This window comes from Camelus dromedarius, chromosome 25 (genome assembly GCF_036321535.1).
Source record: "Camelus dromedarius isolate mCamDro1 chromosome 25, mCamDro1.pat, whole genome shotgun sequence".
In the NCBI taxonomy this organism is placed as follows: Eukaryota; Metazoa; Chordata; class Mammalia; order Artiodactyla; family Camelidae; genus Camelus; species Camelus dromedarius.
In genome coordinates, this window is record NC_087460.1 from 10,083,521 (window position 1) to 10,099,351 (window position 15,831).

The following is a 15,831-nucleotide window of genomic DNA, read 5'->3' on the forward strand; positions in this document are numbered from 1 at the left end:
AATATTAGATGTGTTTCTAAAAGAAGAAAAGAAACCTTGTATGGTTGGCACCAGAGTTTTCAAGAGCATTTAGGATTTCCCCAAGAATCCCCAACAATAATCCAGCAATAGGGAATTCATAAAATTACAGTACATAAATACAATGCGCTACTAGTAACCTCAAGGATAGAGAAAGTTATGATTTCTATCTTTGTGCCTCTAAGGGTAAGACTTTTTTCCCTCTGGTTTCTCTCAGGATTTTTTTTTCTTAACTTTGATTTTCTGTAGTTTGGAAATATGCCTAGATGTAGTCTCTCTGGTATTTATCCTACGTGGTGTTCTCAGAGCTTCCTGGATCTGTGGTTTGGTGTCCGATCATAATCTGAAGAAATTGTCAATCATTTTTGTTTCAAATATTTCTTCTGTTTCTCTCTTCTCCTCTGGCATTCCCATAATGCATGTGGCACACCTTTTGTAGTTGTCCCACAGTCTTTGGATGTTCTATTCTGGTTTTGTTTTCAGACTTTGTTGTCTGCTTTTTGGTATCCTTTCAAGGATACTATTGATGTATCCTTTTACTCAGAGGTTCCTGGTTCAGCCATGTCCAGACTACTAATAAGTCCATCAAAGGCATTCCTTATTACTGTTACAGTGTTTTCATCTCTGGCACTTCATTTTGGTCCTTTCTTAGGGCTCCCATCTCTGCTTACCTTGCCCATCTGATGCCCGTGCTCTATACTTTATCTTACTGCCCTTAGCATGTTAATCACAGTTGTTTTAAATCCCCGTCTAATAATTCCAACATCCCTGCCATGTCTGGTTCTGATGCTTGACCTGTCTCTTCAAATTGTGTTTCTTTTTGCATTTTGGTATGCGTTGTCATTTTCTCCTTGATAGCTAGACACGCTGCACCAGGTAAAAGGAACTGTTGTAAACAGACCTTTATTAACGTGGCAGTGAAGCGTGGGGGTAGGGGAAGCAGTAGTCCAGTGGGTAGGTCTGTCTTTTAGTGAGTCTGTGCCTCTGGATTCAGAACTTCACAAGTGTTTCTCAGGCTTTACTTCTCACCCCTTAGCTGGGATAGGATGGCTGCGGTGGGCCGGCGCTGGCTATTTCCCTTCCCGAGGTCGGTGAGGCTCTGATGGTACCTGAGTGGGCGAGGCTCTGGTTAACCAGGTTCCCCTGAGGGCAGGTCTTGTTAAAAACAAGGTGCCCAGAGGCGTTTTGGAATGATTCCCTTTTCTCTCCCCCTGCAGAAGCCCAAAGGGGTTTTTCTCCAGTATCTACTCTGGGAATCTGATTGAACTCCTGGGGGTAAATCTCCACAGTACTGTTAGGGCTCCCCCATGACTGGGTCCCTTTGGAATTTTTAATTCTCAGATGTGTCTGCACTGAGACTTCAGCAACTCAGTGATTACGGTTCAGATTTTCCTACCCTGGAACTGCTTGCCACAGTGGTTTCTGCTTGTGAGCCTTGGCTCTCTTAAGCCAAATGCTTTGTATTCGCCAGTTTCTCCAATCTTGGAGGCACTGGTTTGACCTGCCAACTGCTGTCTGTCTTATAGATCCAGAAAAATTGTTGACTTAAAGTACCTTCAGTTTTTTTACTTGTTAAGAGAGAGTGGCAGCTTCCAAGTTTCTATCATGGGGAACTAGAAACTGGAAATGTAGAAGCTTTTTTTCTTCCTTAAATAAAAATGAATGCGCTAACATTTATTTTTAAAATCTCCATTAATAAATTTTAAAATAAATGAACAAATCCATGTAAGTCTATAGTCTATTTAACTATTTTGTACGCATGTTCATTTCTCGGTTTTGATAATGTATTACAGTGAATGTGAGATGTTATCAATGTAGGAAACTCGATGAAATGTACGCAGGGACTCTGTTCTCTATGTTACAATTTCTTGACAATCTATAACTATTTAAAAGTGAAGTTTTCTTTTTTAAGGAAATGAAACTAGAAAAAACATTTGCAACACAAGGAGGAAAAAAATTCAGCGCTTTGGTGTATAAAAAGCTTACCAATCAATAAAAAAATGCATCCTAGTAGAAAAGTAGACAAAAGACATAAATAGGTATTTTGCAAATCAGGAGTAGCTTAACTTAGGAAAAGTTGTTCAAACTCACTCACAGCCAAGAAACAGCAAGTAGAAGACATATCACTTTCTATTTATCAGCCTGGTAACGATTAACAACGAACATAATAATACCGAACATTGCCAGGCGTGTAGGTAATTGGGCACTCCATCTACTGCTAGCAGAAGGGGAAGTCTGCACAGTTTCGTAGGAAGCCAATTTGATAACATGAAAAGTCACAAAGAGTTGCAATTCCGTATACTAGAATTTATTTTAGGAAATAAATAAGAATGTGCACAAATATATCTGTAAGAATGTTCATCAAGCGTTATTTATAGTAAAAAACCTTAAGGAACAATAGTAGGAAAATGATTAAATAAATACAACAGGATATCATCATTATAGACAGTATTATATGGCTTTAGAAAATGATGCCAAGTATAAAAAATCTAATTAAACAATATGAAAGGAGATGTACAGTTTGATGCCAGTTACATTTCCAAAGGTTATACATAAAGAGAAAAAAAACATGGAAATAACAAAATCGCAGTAATTCGGTATCTCAGGGTAGTGGGATCTTGTATAATTTATTTTCTTCTTTGTAACTGTCTAAGTTTTTCATTTTTTAGTGTTGCTCACGTATTACTTTTGTAAGCAAAGCAATACGTAGAACAGATTTTAATAAAATCTGTCAACCAAATTTATTAAACTCCCATTATTCTAGGTGATACAGAAACAGTACACTTTTATAGTTTTTAAGTTTTTAATCAAAAGGATGAGCTAATATAAGATGGTAGGAACACCTAAACATGCATGTAATCAAGTAAAGCTATTACACAAGAGCTAAGAGGAAGTCCGTGTAAAGAAAGGAATGTGAACTTGGCAGTCAGGCAGATCTGGCCTTAAATCCTACCTTTACTGATTAAAAAAAAAAAAATATGCAGTTTTCTCATCTACGAATGGGGTTAATACTACCTACATCATCTGAGCTCTAATGAGAATTAAATGAAATAAGGAACATAACTGCCTGGTACACAAAATATGTTCAATAACTGTTTCCTTTCCCAAAGAGAGTTGTGGTAATAAAAGAAATATGTCTTGGAAAGTTTGGAAAGAGAAAAGTGAAAACAGAGTGAAGAGGTAAGAGGTCAGAGGTTATTCCAGACTCGAGTCAGAGAGGGTGGGGTGGGCGTCATGGGGGAGAAAGAAAGATGCTAACAAAGACTGAAATGGAAGAGAGCTGCTGCCTGAGCTCAGGAAAGCTTGCTCTGATTAGGAGGGGAGCGAGGAGAGGATTCTAGTAGAAAAGGAAATGGGAAGCTTGCTAATTTATTTATTATTGTTCCGCTGGAATTAAGCTTATTGGTGCAGGGACCTATCTGTCTGATTCACTCCTTTTTTTTTGCCTTCCAGTTTTATTGAGGTATAACTGACATACAGCACTGTGTAAGTTTAAGGTGCACAGTGTGATGATTGGACTTACACACATCATGAAATGATTACCACAGTAAGTTTAGTGAACATCCACCATCTCATCTAGATACAAAATTAAAGAAATAGAAAAAATCATTTTGTGATGAGAACTCTTAGGATTTACCCTCTTGACAACTTTCATATATAACGTACAGCAGTGTTAATTATATTTATTATGTATATTTCATCCCTGGTAGTTATTTCTCGTATAGCTGGAAGTTTGTACCTTTTGACCACCTTCATCCAATTCCCCCTCCCCCCACCCCCTGTCTCTGGTAACCACAAATCTGATCTCTTTTTCTATGCGTTTGTTTGTTTGTTTTTGAGGTCTAATTGACCTACAACACTATGGTAGTTCCTGTTACACAACATAGTGATCTGGGTATTTCTATACATTTCAAAATGATCACCACCATAAGTCTAGTTCTAATATGTCACCACACAAAGATATTACATAGTTAGGACTATATTCCTGACACTGTGCATAGCTGTCTGTCTATATGATTAAGTTACTGATTTCTCAAGTTCAAACGATTTTAATAGCCTTGCATTTTTAATCCTTCCCCACCAAGTTTACTGTTTTTACTTTTATTTTATTTTATTTTATTTTAAATGGAAGTGCTGGAGACTGAACCCAGGACCCTGTGCATGCTAGGCTTGAGCACTACCACTGAGCTATACCCTCCCTGCAAGTATACAGTTTTTGATGTCCTATTTTAAATCTTTTTTGTTCTGTGTGTCTCTTGACTACTTGTATGTATAGATGATTTTACTGCTTTTGTCTTTTAACCCTCCTACTAGCTTTATACGTGGTTGATTTGCTACCTTTACCATATATTTGCCTTGACCAATGAGATTATTCCTTTCATAATTTTCATATTTCTAGTTTTTTGGTTTTTTCTTAGAGAAGTCCCTTTAACGTCTCTTGTAAAGCTGGTTCGGTGGTGATGAGCTCTCTTAGCTTTCGCTTGTCTGTAACACTTTTGATCTCCATCAGACCTGAATGAAAACCTTGCTGGGTAGAGTATTCTTGGTTGTAGATTTTTCCCTTTCATCACGTTAAATATATCATGACATTCCCTTCTGCCCTGTGGATTCTCTGCTGAAAAGTCAGCCGACAGCCTTATGGGAGTTCCCTTGTATGTAACGTGCTGCATTTCCCTCGCTGCTTTTGATATTCTCTCTCTTAAATTTTTGCCACTTTAATTACAGTGTGTCTTGCTATGGTCCTCTTTGGGTTGATTCTGTTTTGGACTCTCTGTGCTTTCTGGACCTGGATGTCCGTTTTCTTTCCCAGGGTAGGGAAGTTTTCAGCTATTACATCTTCAAATATGTTCTCTGCCCCTCTCTGTCTGTCCTCTCCTTCTGAGATCTCAATAATGCAAATGTTAGTATGCTTGATGTTGTCCCAGAGGTCTCTTAAACTGTCCTCATTTCTTTTTATTCTTCATTTCTGTTCAGCTTCAATGATTTCCACTACTCTGTCTTCCAGCTTGCTGATCCATTTCTCTGCATCATTCTGTCTACTGTTGACTCCTTCTAGTGCATTTTTCATTTCAGTTATTGTATTCTTTATTGCTGTTTTTATTTCTATGTATCTGGTAGCTTGGTTACATTTACTGACACTGGAGAAGCAGACTTTTGTAGGAAACGTCCCAGCAGTGCACTCCACTCTGGTCACCAGAGCTGTATGCTCTAGGAGTGCCCCCTACGTGGGCTGTTTGGGTCCTTCTGTTGTGGCAGGCTGACTACTGGTAGACATAGCTGCCCCCGCCCCACAACATCCTTGGTCCGAGTGGTTGCCAAGCCCTGCCTTGTGAGCAGGCTGCCAGCCACAAGGGGACAGGGCCAGGTCACAAGGCTGCTGGCTGCAGGGTCTGGATGTCCTGAAGCTGGTGTCAGCCTTCTGATCAGTGGGGCCAGATTCCTGCGTGGATGGCTGAGGGGTCAAAGTTGTCCCAGAGCTGGTGCCACCTGCTGGTGAGTGGACTGGTCTTCATGTGGCAGGTGGCAGGGCTGGTGGCCCTGGGGTTGGTGCCCACCCATTAGTGGGTGAGGTAGTGCCGGCCCACTGGTGGGTCCTGGAGTCTCTAGCTGCAAGGATATGGGTGTCCTGGAGTTGGTGTTTTGGTGCTCTGGTTGGGCCCAGGGGTGTGTTGGGGCTGGTACAAACCCACTGGTGGGTGAGGCTAGTCCTGGGGCTTGTGCTGGCCCACTGGTGTATGGGGCCAGGTCCTGGTCCCTCTTGTGGACAAGGTCGGGTCCCAGGGTGGCTGTGGGCTCAGGGGGTCTTTTGGCAGCAGGCCTGCTGGTAGGCAGGGCTGTGTCTCTGCCCGGCTAGTTGCCTGGCCTGAGTCATCCCAGGACTGGTGCCAACAGGCTGGTGGACCATGCCGGGTCCCAGTGCTAATAAGCTAAAGGGAGGATTCCAAGGTGGCGCTGGCCAGCACCAGTGTCCACGTGGCAGGATGAGCTTCCAACAATGGCTGCTGCCAGGGTGTGTGCCTCCAGGGTGAGCTCCCATTTCCTCCTGCCTCTCCAGGGGGCTCTCCGAGATCAGCAGGTGCGTCTGACCCAGGCTCCTTTCAAATATCTGCTTCTGCCCTGGGTTCTGGAGTGTGTGAGGTTTTGTTCTTGCCCCTTTAGACTGGAGTCTCTATTTCCCACCACCCTCTGGGTTTCTCGAAAGAAAGCCCCACTGGCCTTCAAAGCCAAATGTTCTGGGGGCTCTTCTTCCTGGTCCAGGACCTCTGGGTGGGGAGCTGATGTGGGGCTCCTGAGTGGGGAAACTGCAGTTGTGATCATCCTCCCGTTGTGGGTTGCCCACCTGGGAAGATACTGAGTGTTGACTGCACCACGTCTCCATCCCTCTGACTTGTCTTGTGGTGGTTCCTTCTTCATATCTTTAGCTGTAGATCTTCTCTGTTCATCTTCTGGTTTTTCTCATCAGTAGTTGCCCTGTAAATAGATGTGATTTTGGTGTGCCCCCGGCAGCAGGTGAGCTCAGGGTCTTCCTAGGCTGCCATCTTGGCCACTTCCTGTCTAGTTCACTCTTGCAGCCCAGCTTCCAGAACAGTGTATGGCTTATGGTAGGTACTCACCGAATATTTATGGAGAGAACAAATGTTCAATTGTAAAGATTTATTCCTGTGGAATGTTTATTAATACAACTTCCAAAAAGCATACCAAACAGAAGCCACCTTTTATTGTCTTAGAAGGGCTTTATTTATTCATTTATTCACTCATCAGCTGTAATAGATTTACCAAATGCCTACGTGTGCCCCAGCGTAGGACTTACGGTGCTGAGTAACAAGGTGACCCACGTCCTCAACACCTCCTTGTGAGACTCAATGGTTTTAATTTTCAGGAATTTTGAAGGCCAGTTGTTAAAACAGAGTCATGGCAAAAAATTAAATTCTACCACCTTACAAATAAAATAAATTCTATTGTAAATAAAGTTAAGAAACACTCAGTTCTCATTCCTTCCCAGTTCATTTACAATATTATACTATCACCATACCTTTGAGGTTCTTTTTTCTGCTGTATCGGAATCATAGAAATACTCCGTAATAAGTGCAGCTGCTCATTTCTTCCCAACTTTATGATAACTGAGGTCACGCTGGTAGCTTGACTCTGTTCATGGTGGAAGTATTTATACCACAGACATTGATAAACACTGTAGATCAGGGTGTTTCCCTAGGAGAATCCATTTTTTAACATTACCAGAACACCACTGATCTCAAAAAAAGAGTACCATCCATGCATAGAGACCCTTCAGAGGGAGCCTGGTTTGTGGGAGACCAGGAAGGCAGAAAAACGTGGCCACTAGGGTATCTCCGTGGACAAAAGGGCGGACCAGGAAGAGCAGAATGGGGCAGGGAGAACCAAAGTGGCAACCCATTCCTGAGACCTGATACCTGGGGCAAGGAGAGCTCCACCCAGAGCAGCATAGTGGATGCCAGTGGGTGCCTCTGGGCACCAGATCCAAGGACATAGGGTCAGCCAAGGGACCCGGGAAGCCCTGTTGGTCAGCATCAGAGTAAATGGGAGAATGTCTCACATTAAGCCGCTCTAAGTACACACATATGTATGTACTTTGTCCATATGTACACATGTACATACATATGTATGTTTACATTTGTATGCGTATTGTGGGAGGAATGGAGTTGAGGCTATGAAGTATTTAAATACTTCTTATATCTTGCCTTAGTCCCTAGAGGAATTGAAGTCCGAGTCCTCGTACGCACGTGGGAGCAAAGATGGTTTGACTCCGCTGTGCAGCGTGAGGGTGAAGATGAGTTGATGTGGCTGTGAGCGTTTAGGGAAGGCAGAAAGCGAGGAACTGAGGTAGGTGGATGAAACCTGGGAACTGGCAACCCATGGATGGAATCCTGTTCATGTATTTGACTAGCACAGTAAATTCTCTTATGCCGTCACTATCGGGACCTTATCCTACCAGTGACCTGTGTTCTTTGTTTCCAGCTTGGATAGAGCTTTCTCTTCCTCCTTGGGTATTATGTCCTGATAAACGTACATATTTATCGGTAGACAGTCCACTTTCCATGATTCATTTCTTCATGATCACAGCATGATAAATCACTGTAGGTTAATAACAGCTGATAGATTAGGTTCTGTATTTCTTTAAAAACAAGACTAGCACTAAACAGTTGAGGGCCAGCTGATGATACTGGTTTTTCTCCAGGTTTTGGACTCGAACGGCTGTGAGTTTGAGTCCCAACTGTTCATTTTTACCATGTGACTTCATTGCCTTCTCTAAGCCTTGGTTTCCTTGTCCCTAAAATGGTGATAATAGTACGTTACCCATCAAATGACACAGTGCATCTAAAACAAGCACCATAGTGCCTGGCTGACAGAAAGCACTCAAACATTTAAAAACTGTTTTTATGGATTTAATCTTAATGTAATGATTTTACATTGTTGTATGCCACAATCTGTGTGTGTGTGTGTGTGTGTCAGTAGATATACGATATGACTGGACATAATAGCAGAATAGTTATTGCCAAGCTGACACACTTCATTGTCTGGTTTCTTTCATGCAAGATAACACCTATGAGATGTGTCCAAATTGTTGCTGAGTCAGGAGTTTTATCCTTTTTATTGCTGAGTAATATTCCACTGCATGACTATACCACAGCTTATTCACTCGTGCACAGACATTTGGGTTATTCCCAGTTTAGGACTATTATGAGTAAATTTGCTATGACCATTCTTGTATAAGTCTTTTTGCAGATATATGTTTTCATTTTTATTCGGTAAATACCTAGAAATGGAATTGTGGAGGTCTTTGTGTAGATTATGTTTAACTTTATAAGAAACCCCCACCCCCATTTCCAAAGGAGGTCAGACCACTTCATGCTCCCACCAGCAATTTATTTGTGTTCTGATAGCTTCCCATTTTTGCAAACCTTTGGTAATGTTATCTTTTTACTTTTATCCGGGTGAGTAGTTATCCCATTGTGGTTTAATTTGTATTTCTCTGGTGACTAACGATGTTGAGCATTTTGTCAGATTTTTGTTTTCTGCACTAATTTGGTGTCCTCAACCAAATAGGAATGGCAGTAACTTGAAATCAAACACATCAACAGTGTAAAACACCTTTTACAAACGGTTTGCTTATCAATTTACTTTTACTCCAGCCCAGTTCAAGTGTTACTGTATGTACACCTTTAGGATGTATGTTAGTTTCTGTCTCTTCCTTGAATTTTTTTTTTCATTATCTAGCCAGATTTAGTACAGAGTAACTGTTCTCTTAGTAAAGTCCCCCCGATTATTTATATGATAATCATGAAGTGATACCTTTCAGATAACTCATTGCCTTGTATTTGGAGGCAGACCTTTCTTTGGAAGAGCTCAGATCCCTGTGATGTGAACATTCACAACATCTTTGTGAAGTGGGTGGGAGGCACTGGGAGGAAAAACTGAAATTCCAGAAGGTGAGGTGACTTAGCCAAAATCTCAAAGCAAACTGGTGAAATTTAGACTGTAACGTGAATCACAGTCATTAGCCATGTCACCAGACCTGCCACAGCCTAGCAAACCAAGGTACCTCTCCTGATGGGGTCAGACTGATAAAAGTTTCAAATAAAATCGAGTCACTTCATCCGTTGATATAAAGTTAATGTAGTTTCCCCCCAAATCTTTCAGAACTAGAAAGTTATCATGAACCGTGCCATGTAGAGTCCCCATGGATTTGTGAACCGCTAGTTATAAAGGAAAACAGAGTCATTCTGCCCCACGGAAAAAGATGTGTGGGAATGCAGTAATGCGGGGGAAAAAAACAGTTTCAAAGAACAATACACAAACATCTCCTATCCTCTCATACACACATAAATATTTTCAAATAAGAAGACTCTGTGTTTTGAGAAAAAACAACAAAGGAAAGGATAGGACCTCTAGCGATAAAGAAATAAAACACGCCAGTGTTCCAGGTTGGTTTTTCCGGTATCTGAACATATTGCATATTTAAAGAGTCACTCTGAAGGAATATGTCTGATGTTTAACAAATATGCCAGAATTCACACAACCAAATATGGTGCTTTTTCCCTCAAAGTAGGCATCTTGGGATGTTTATACACTTATTTCAATGTCACTTTGTCACTGATAAAAACAGTTTTGGAATTGCTATTTTGGAATTGCCTTCAGAGCCTCAGGAGCAGTCTTTTGAATATCTTCAGGATTCTGTGGCTCCTTAAGAAAGTCTGCTTCAAATACTCTCTCACCACTTGACTACTTTAAGTCTCAAGCTCCTTATTCTGGAACTGGAGTGAGGATGTAGAGGAAGCAGAGACCCAGAATGAGGGTCTGTGTCCTCACCCAATTCTGATCCTTCTAAATTTTTGAATTTATTGCCTAATCTCCCATTTGCATCTCACTTTGTAATCCAGACATGACAGTCAGCTCACAATCTTTTTGTTTTGCCTTTGTTTCTGATTTTGGGGTAGGGGGAGTGATTAGGTTTATTTATTTATGTTTAGAGGAGATACTGGGGATTGAACCCAGGACCTCGTGCGTGCTAAGTGTGTGCAATGAGCTCATAATCTTAGCTGTAACCTCCTCTGTTCCTGACCATGATCTTGACATGTCTTCTGCCAAAGTTGCTACAGAGAGAGAGCTCTAGGTGGAAACCCTCTTGGTGCAGCCTGACTCCAGGAACGACTCTCCTGCCCACCCCCAGGATACAGGACTGTACCCAGTGCACCCATCACTCCTGGGAGCACTGGCTAAAGACTCAGTGGCAGTTGATCCTCATCCTCTAAGAGCAAAATTAATTTGTTAAAATGGCCTGCATTCATTTGGTACCAATGACTGATATGTAGGGAATGACATGTTGGCTCAAGCTGCATAAGGAAAAGAAAAGTTGAACAGTGGCTATAACGTAGAGAGATTAGATTGGTCCACTGTTCTGGGTGAGGCATGCATCTGTCCCCATAGACTAAGGGATGCTCCTTGCAGGGCAGCACGGGCCCACCTGTTGCTCTGCATTTGCGGCAGCTGCAGCTCGAGTCCACGTCTTCTCTGGGGCCCTGCTGCTGGGCCTTGTCTTCCTGATGGAGGGAAGTGCGACATAGTCACCACACACTCACAGACATTTGGGGCACTGACCTTAGAGTTGGAATAAACACACTGCTTGTCACAGATGGTTGAAGGGAAAACTCATGTTGATTTATTTTATTTTATTTTATTTTAAAAAGCTAGATTTGTGTTGGTTTTGTTTTCAATTTCTTTACTGGGGGCAGGGCACTTACGTTCCTGTCACCTGCCACTCTGAAATATTTTACTCTGTAGAAGGAGAAGTCATGCAGCATAAATAAAAACACCAACAATAAAAGTCCATTAGTATTTTCTTTGGGATAATACATCTTTGTAGTGGCGTTTATCAACTCATACTCCTCATTGCATTTTACCTGAACTGATAGAAACATGAGTTGTATTTTCCAAGTGCAGGAAACCAGATTACCCTGAATGTAGAAAGGGGGAAACTGACTGTGTGTTGGTTCGCAACCTCAGGAGTCCCCGCACCTCACCCTCCTGGGAAATCTGAACCCAGCCAGGGGAGGTGGGCAGGGGACAGAGACAGAGAAACAAAGTGGTGACAGACCAGTCCGGATTGATAGGTTGCAGTTTTAACCAACAAGGAAATGTCAATAGCAGGCTTGTCTTGGGCAGCTGCAGAATGAGTAGATCCCTGCTTCTGCCCCCCCAGAATCTTAAGGGTTTATGTAGAGGCGCTCATGGGGTTCTTTCACATGTGTTGTCCAGATGGTCTCAGCAACACCTCACTCTCTCAAGGCTGCATCCTTGACATGGCTCTGGCTGTGGGAACGGTGGGCGGAATGGACGTCCCCAGGGCGGGGAAGCTCCTCTTTCACAACTCATTCCACAGCTCGGTTTTGGAGGGACACCTGATTAGGAGCAAATCACCCCGAAAGCCTCCAACGTGCTCTGGAACCATCATACAGCTCTCTACCCTCAGCTGGCAAGGATACCACCAGAAATCAAAAGCTTTAATAAAGACAGAGATGCTCCCCTGCTCCACCTCCCCACCAAAACAAGAGAGAGCAGCCTGCTGTTGCCCTAGACCCGACCCTTCCATGACCTCCTCCAACACTGCAGTCCCTGCTTATGCTCAAAGATGACTATTTGTGGATTCCTGGATACTGTTCACAAGCCAGGGTGAGTCAAAATCCAATGCATGATTTGCACGATTTCCCATGCCAGAGTCCCCTGAAGAATCTCACTTAAAACCAGAAGAGAGCCACCTAATTGATAAAAACGCTGGGGTCCTTGTGCCAGGATTTAGACCGATGCCTCAGAGCGTCAGGTGGTTCTCTGGGCGAGTGAGGGAAGGAGGCAATCCTCCGAATTTACGGGGCAGGCAGGGCAGGGCAGCCCAGACAAGAGAGGGTCGGGGAGCCCGGACCACGTGGCGCGCTCTCTCCATTAGCACGGCTGCCACAGACCCACCTGGAGGGACAGGAGAGCGAAGGCAGGAAGCTATATTGCATTTTGTGAGCTCTCCAGGCACTCAGCTCGGGGTTCCTGACAAGCAGGGGAGAGGAAGGGGCGGGCACTCTGTCAAAGCCCCATCATGGCGATCTGACAGAGGAAACAGATTTTAAAAGCCACAAGAAGGATTTATGACTTCAGGGACCTTTGTGAGTCCTTTTATTAGCCTAGTACATCACTTCCCTCCCATCTTTGTGCTGACAACACTCCTTAGCCTTTCCCTGGATTTCTTGTCAAACTGGGCAACTGTATGAAATGAACGGACAAGCGCTGCAGGAGGAGCTGACAGGTTCCTGGCTGTACCTGCACATTAAGGAGCAGTTTTATTCCACAAAGAGGTGCTCTCCTGCAGCCTTCCAGGGAGGGAATCCTGGACTGTTTTTGACAACGATGTGTTTTGAAAGAGTTTTATTTTTTCTCCTAATGGTCTTCCAAAGAGCGTAAATCAGTATGTAAAGGGAAGAGCATGCTAACCTAAATAGCTTTACAGAAGTTATCGGCAGGTTTGGAGAGGGCTCTGACAGATGTGGTGTGGCCAGCATGGTCCGTGAATGCTGCGGGCGCTTTCAAGCTGTTTTTGCTTTTCTACTAACTTTGCTTATGTTCCCAAGTGCAAATGTTATCTCCTCTGTAAAGCCTTTCTTGATTTCTCCAAGATTGAATTAATCTCTCCTCTGTATTCCAACAACAAAATTAATAGCTGCAAAAATGTAACAAGAATTTACATGTGCTATAGGCATTATCCTACACATGATGACCCTGCGATGCCTGCACTGTTATTTTGTGAGGCCCAGAACAGTTAAGTTACTTGCCCAAGATCACACAGCTACAAAGGGAAGAGCATGGATTTTAACCTTAGACACAGGCAGTCTGACTCCCAACTTTGCATTCTTTTTTTTTTTTTTTTTTGTCTCTTGTAACTTTGTTTGTTTGGGTGGTTTTTTGGGGGAGGAGGTAATTAAATTCATTTATTCATTTATTTATTTATTATTTATTTATTTTTAATGGAGGTGCTGGGGATTGAACTGAGGACCTTGTGCATACTAAGCATGCGCTCTACTGCTGAGCTATACCCTCCCCTAAGAGCATGCATTCTTAACCTCTGCCCTCTACTGCACCATTTTTACACTTTTAACAGCATAAGGCTTCAGAAATAATCACAATAGTAGCCAGCCTTTACTGGGCATTGAGTGTGTGTGTATCAGACACTCTGCCAAATGATTCCACAATCACAAATGCCAAGAGCAGAGATGGCTGAGTACTTTGTGGCGCCCAGGGCCAAATGGAAATGCAGGGTCCTTCATTCAGAATGGGGCTAAAATATAAAACTTTCTCCTTGCTTCCATGGCCTCTCCCTTAACCTGGTCATGGTGTTTTTTTAATTTGCCACTTTAACGTCATTCTAACTAAAATTTTTTATTAATTTACTAGCGTAAATTTGACCATTCATTTTCATATTTTTAAGCACCAGTTTGAAATGCAAATAGAAGAACATTTAACTAATATGCAGAATTCCCAAAATTTCACAACTTATGTTTTGTAGCTGGTATGTGCCTGTGTGTTTTGTTCTTATCAGAATAACGGGATGCTGTGCAGAACTAAGGAGAGTGTTTTTATTTCACTTGTTCAGCTGTGCACCTTCTACAACACTCTCTACCTTTGATTTACTGATAAGTAAGGAAAGACTGGAGAGAAGAGGACCTGTGGCTTGCCCTATCCATCCCTTTCCTTCAGTGCCATCATTTTCAGCCTAAATGATTGACTAACACAGAGAAGTAACATGTAAAGAAGAAAGGAAATGACAGGGTTCTTTGGTTTTTCTGTTTCTTTGAATGCTCTGCCTTTTTTAAAAAACCGAGATATAATTGAAATATAGTATGTTGGTTTCAGGTGTACAGCATAATGATTTGATATTGATACATACTGCAGAATAATCACATAGTCTAGTTAATATCCATCGCTATGCATAGTTACTGTTTTCTTTTCCGTGTGATGCGAACGACCTTCTTTCTTTATTTCAAACCAGTTCTGGTGCAGGCTGAACTGTCAGCCTCTCAGGCTGTCAGTACCACCACTTATGCAGTCATAGACCTCATGTGCTTACCTTGTACTTGCTTTGAGTCACGCTGCCCCATGGTAGGTCTGCACAGTGGGTCTGCTGGAATTCTTTGCTCATCGGGGACCCTGAGTGTGAGACGACGCTAGCACAGTAGCAGGGCATCCACGCAGGCACACACATCATGTGTGTCTCCTCTGTCCACGTGCACTCTTCACTGTCACATTGGGCATCACAGAACACAAGGTCAAAGAGAAAAATATTAAGCATTTCAAGTTAGTGACAGCAGAGCATTAAACCAAGTGTGGGGCCCTGCTGAGCATGGGGTCCTGTATAACTGTTCAGGTTGTGTGTCCAAGAAGTCAGCCCCAGTTAGGAGACAGAACTTTATTTTTTTTATTTTACAGGTGAGATATTGGTGGTGGGAGGGTTAGTAACATACTTAAGCTGAGACAAACAGAAATTGGAGGAGTCTGGATTTGAACTCTGGTCTGTCTGTCTTATCCCAGAGCTCACATTCCCAAGTATTCAGTGCTGTGATAACTCAGCTATGCAATTGCCCGCCCATGACCACTAGTGGATTTTATTAATCTAAAAATAATGATCAATTGTGGGCTATAAAGTGTCCAAATTACTCTCCCTCTCCGTTCATTCTGGGTAGCACTTGACCAAAGCGCCTTATCCTTTATTGCACTTTCTATTTTTTGGAAAACCTTCTTTCTCAATACCTTTGATCATCATCACACTCTTAGGAAAGACTTAGGGCCATTACTCTTTTCGTAGGTGAGGACATTGAGGCGCAAATGCACAGAGTGACTTTCCAAGGTTACTCCGTCCACAGCAGAGCCAAGTCTGGAGTTCTTTCCCAACAGGTCACCTCTTGAGCCCAAACTCAAACAAATGTAGCAGGACTTATGGCCATGTGATAAGGGAAGGAAGAATATTGGCTCATAAAGCACAACGAGAATTTCAGATTGCCTTTACATAACAGGGAGCAAGATTTAGTGGAAAGAATCTGTGAGTTGCAGTCAGAGAGATTGGACTTTAAGTATAGGTCTACCTGTTAACTGTGTCAACTTGGCAGTTTCCACTTCTGAGCACCAAAAGCCTCCTGTGAAAAAGGGTATTTATGCTTACTCTGCCGGACTGTTCTGTCAAATGAGAAAACTTGTGAGGCTCTGTAAATGTTTGTTTCCCCGTCCCTGCTGGTACCGATC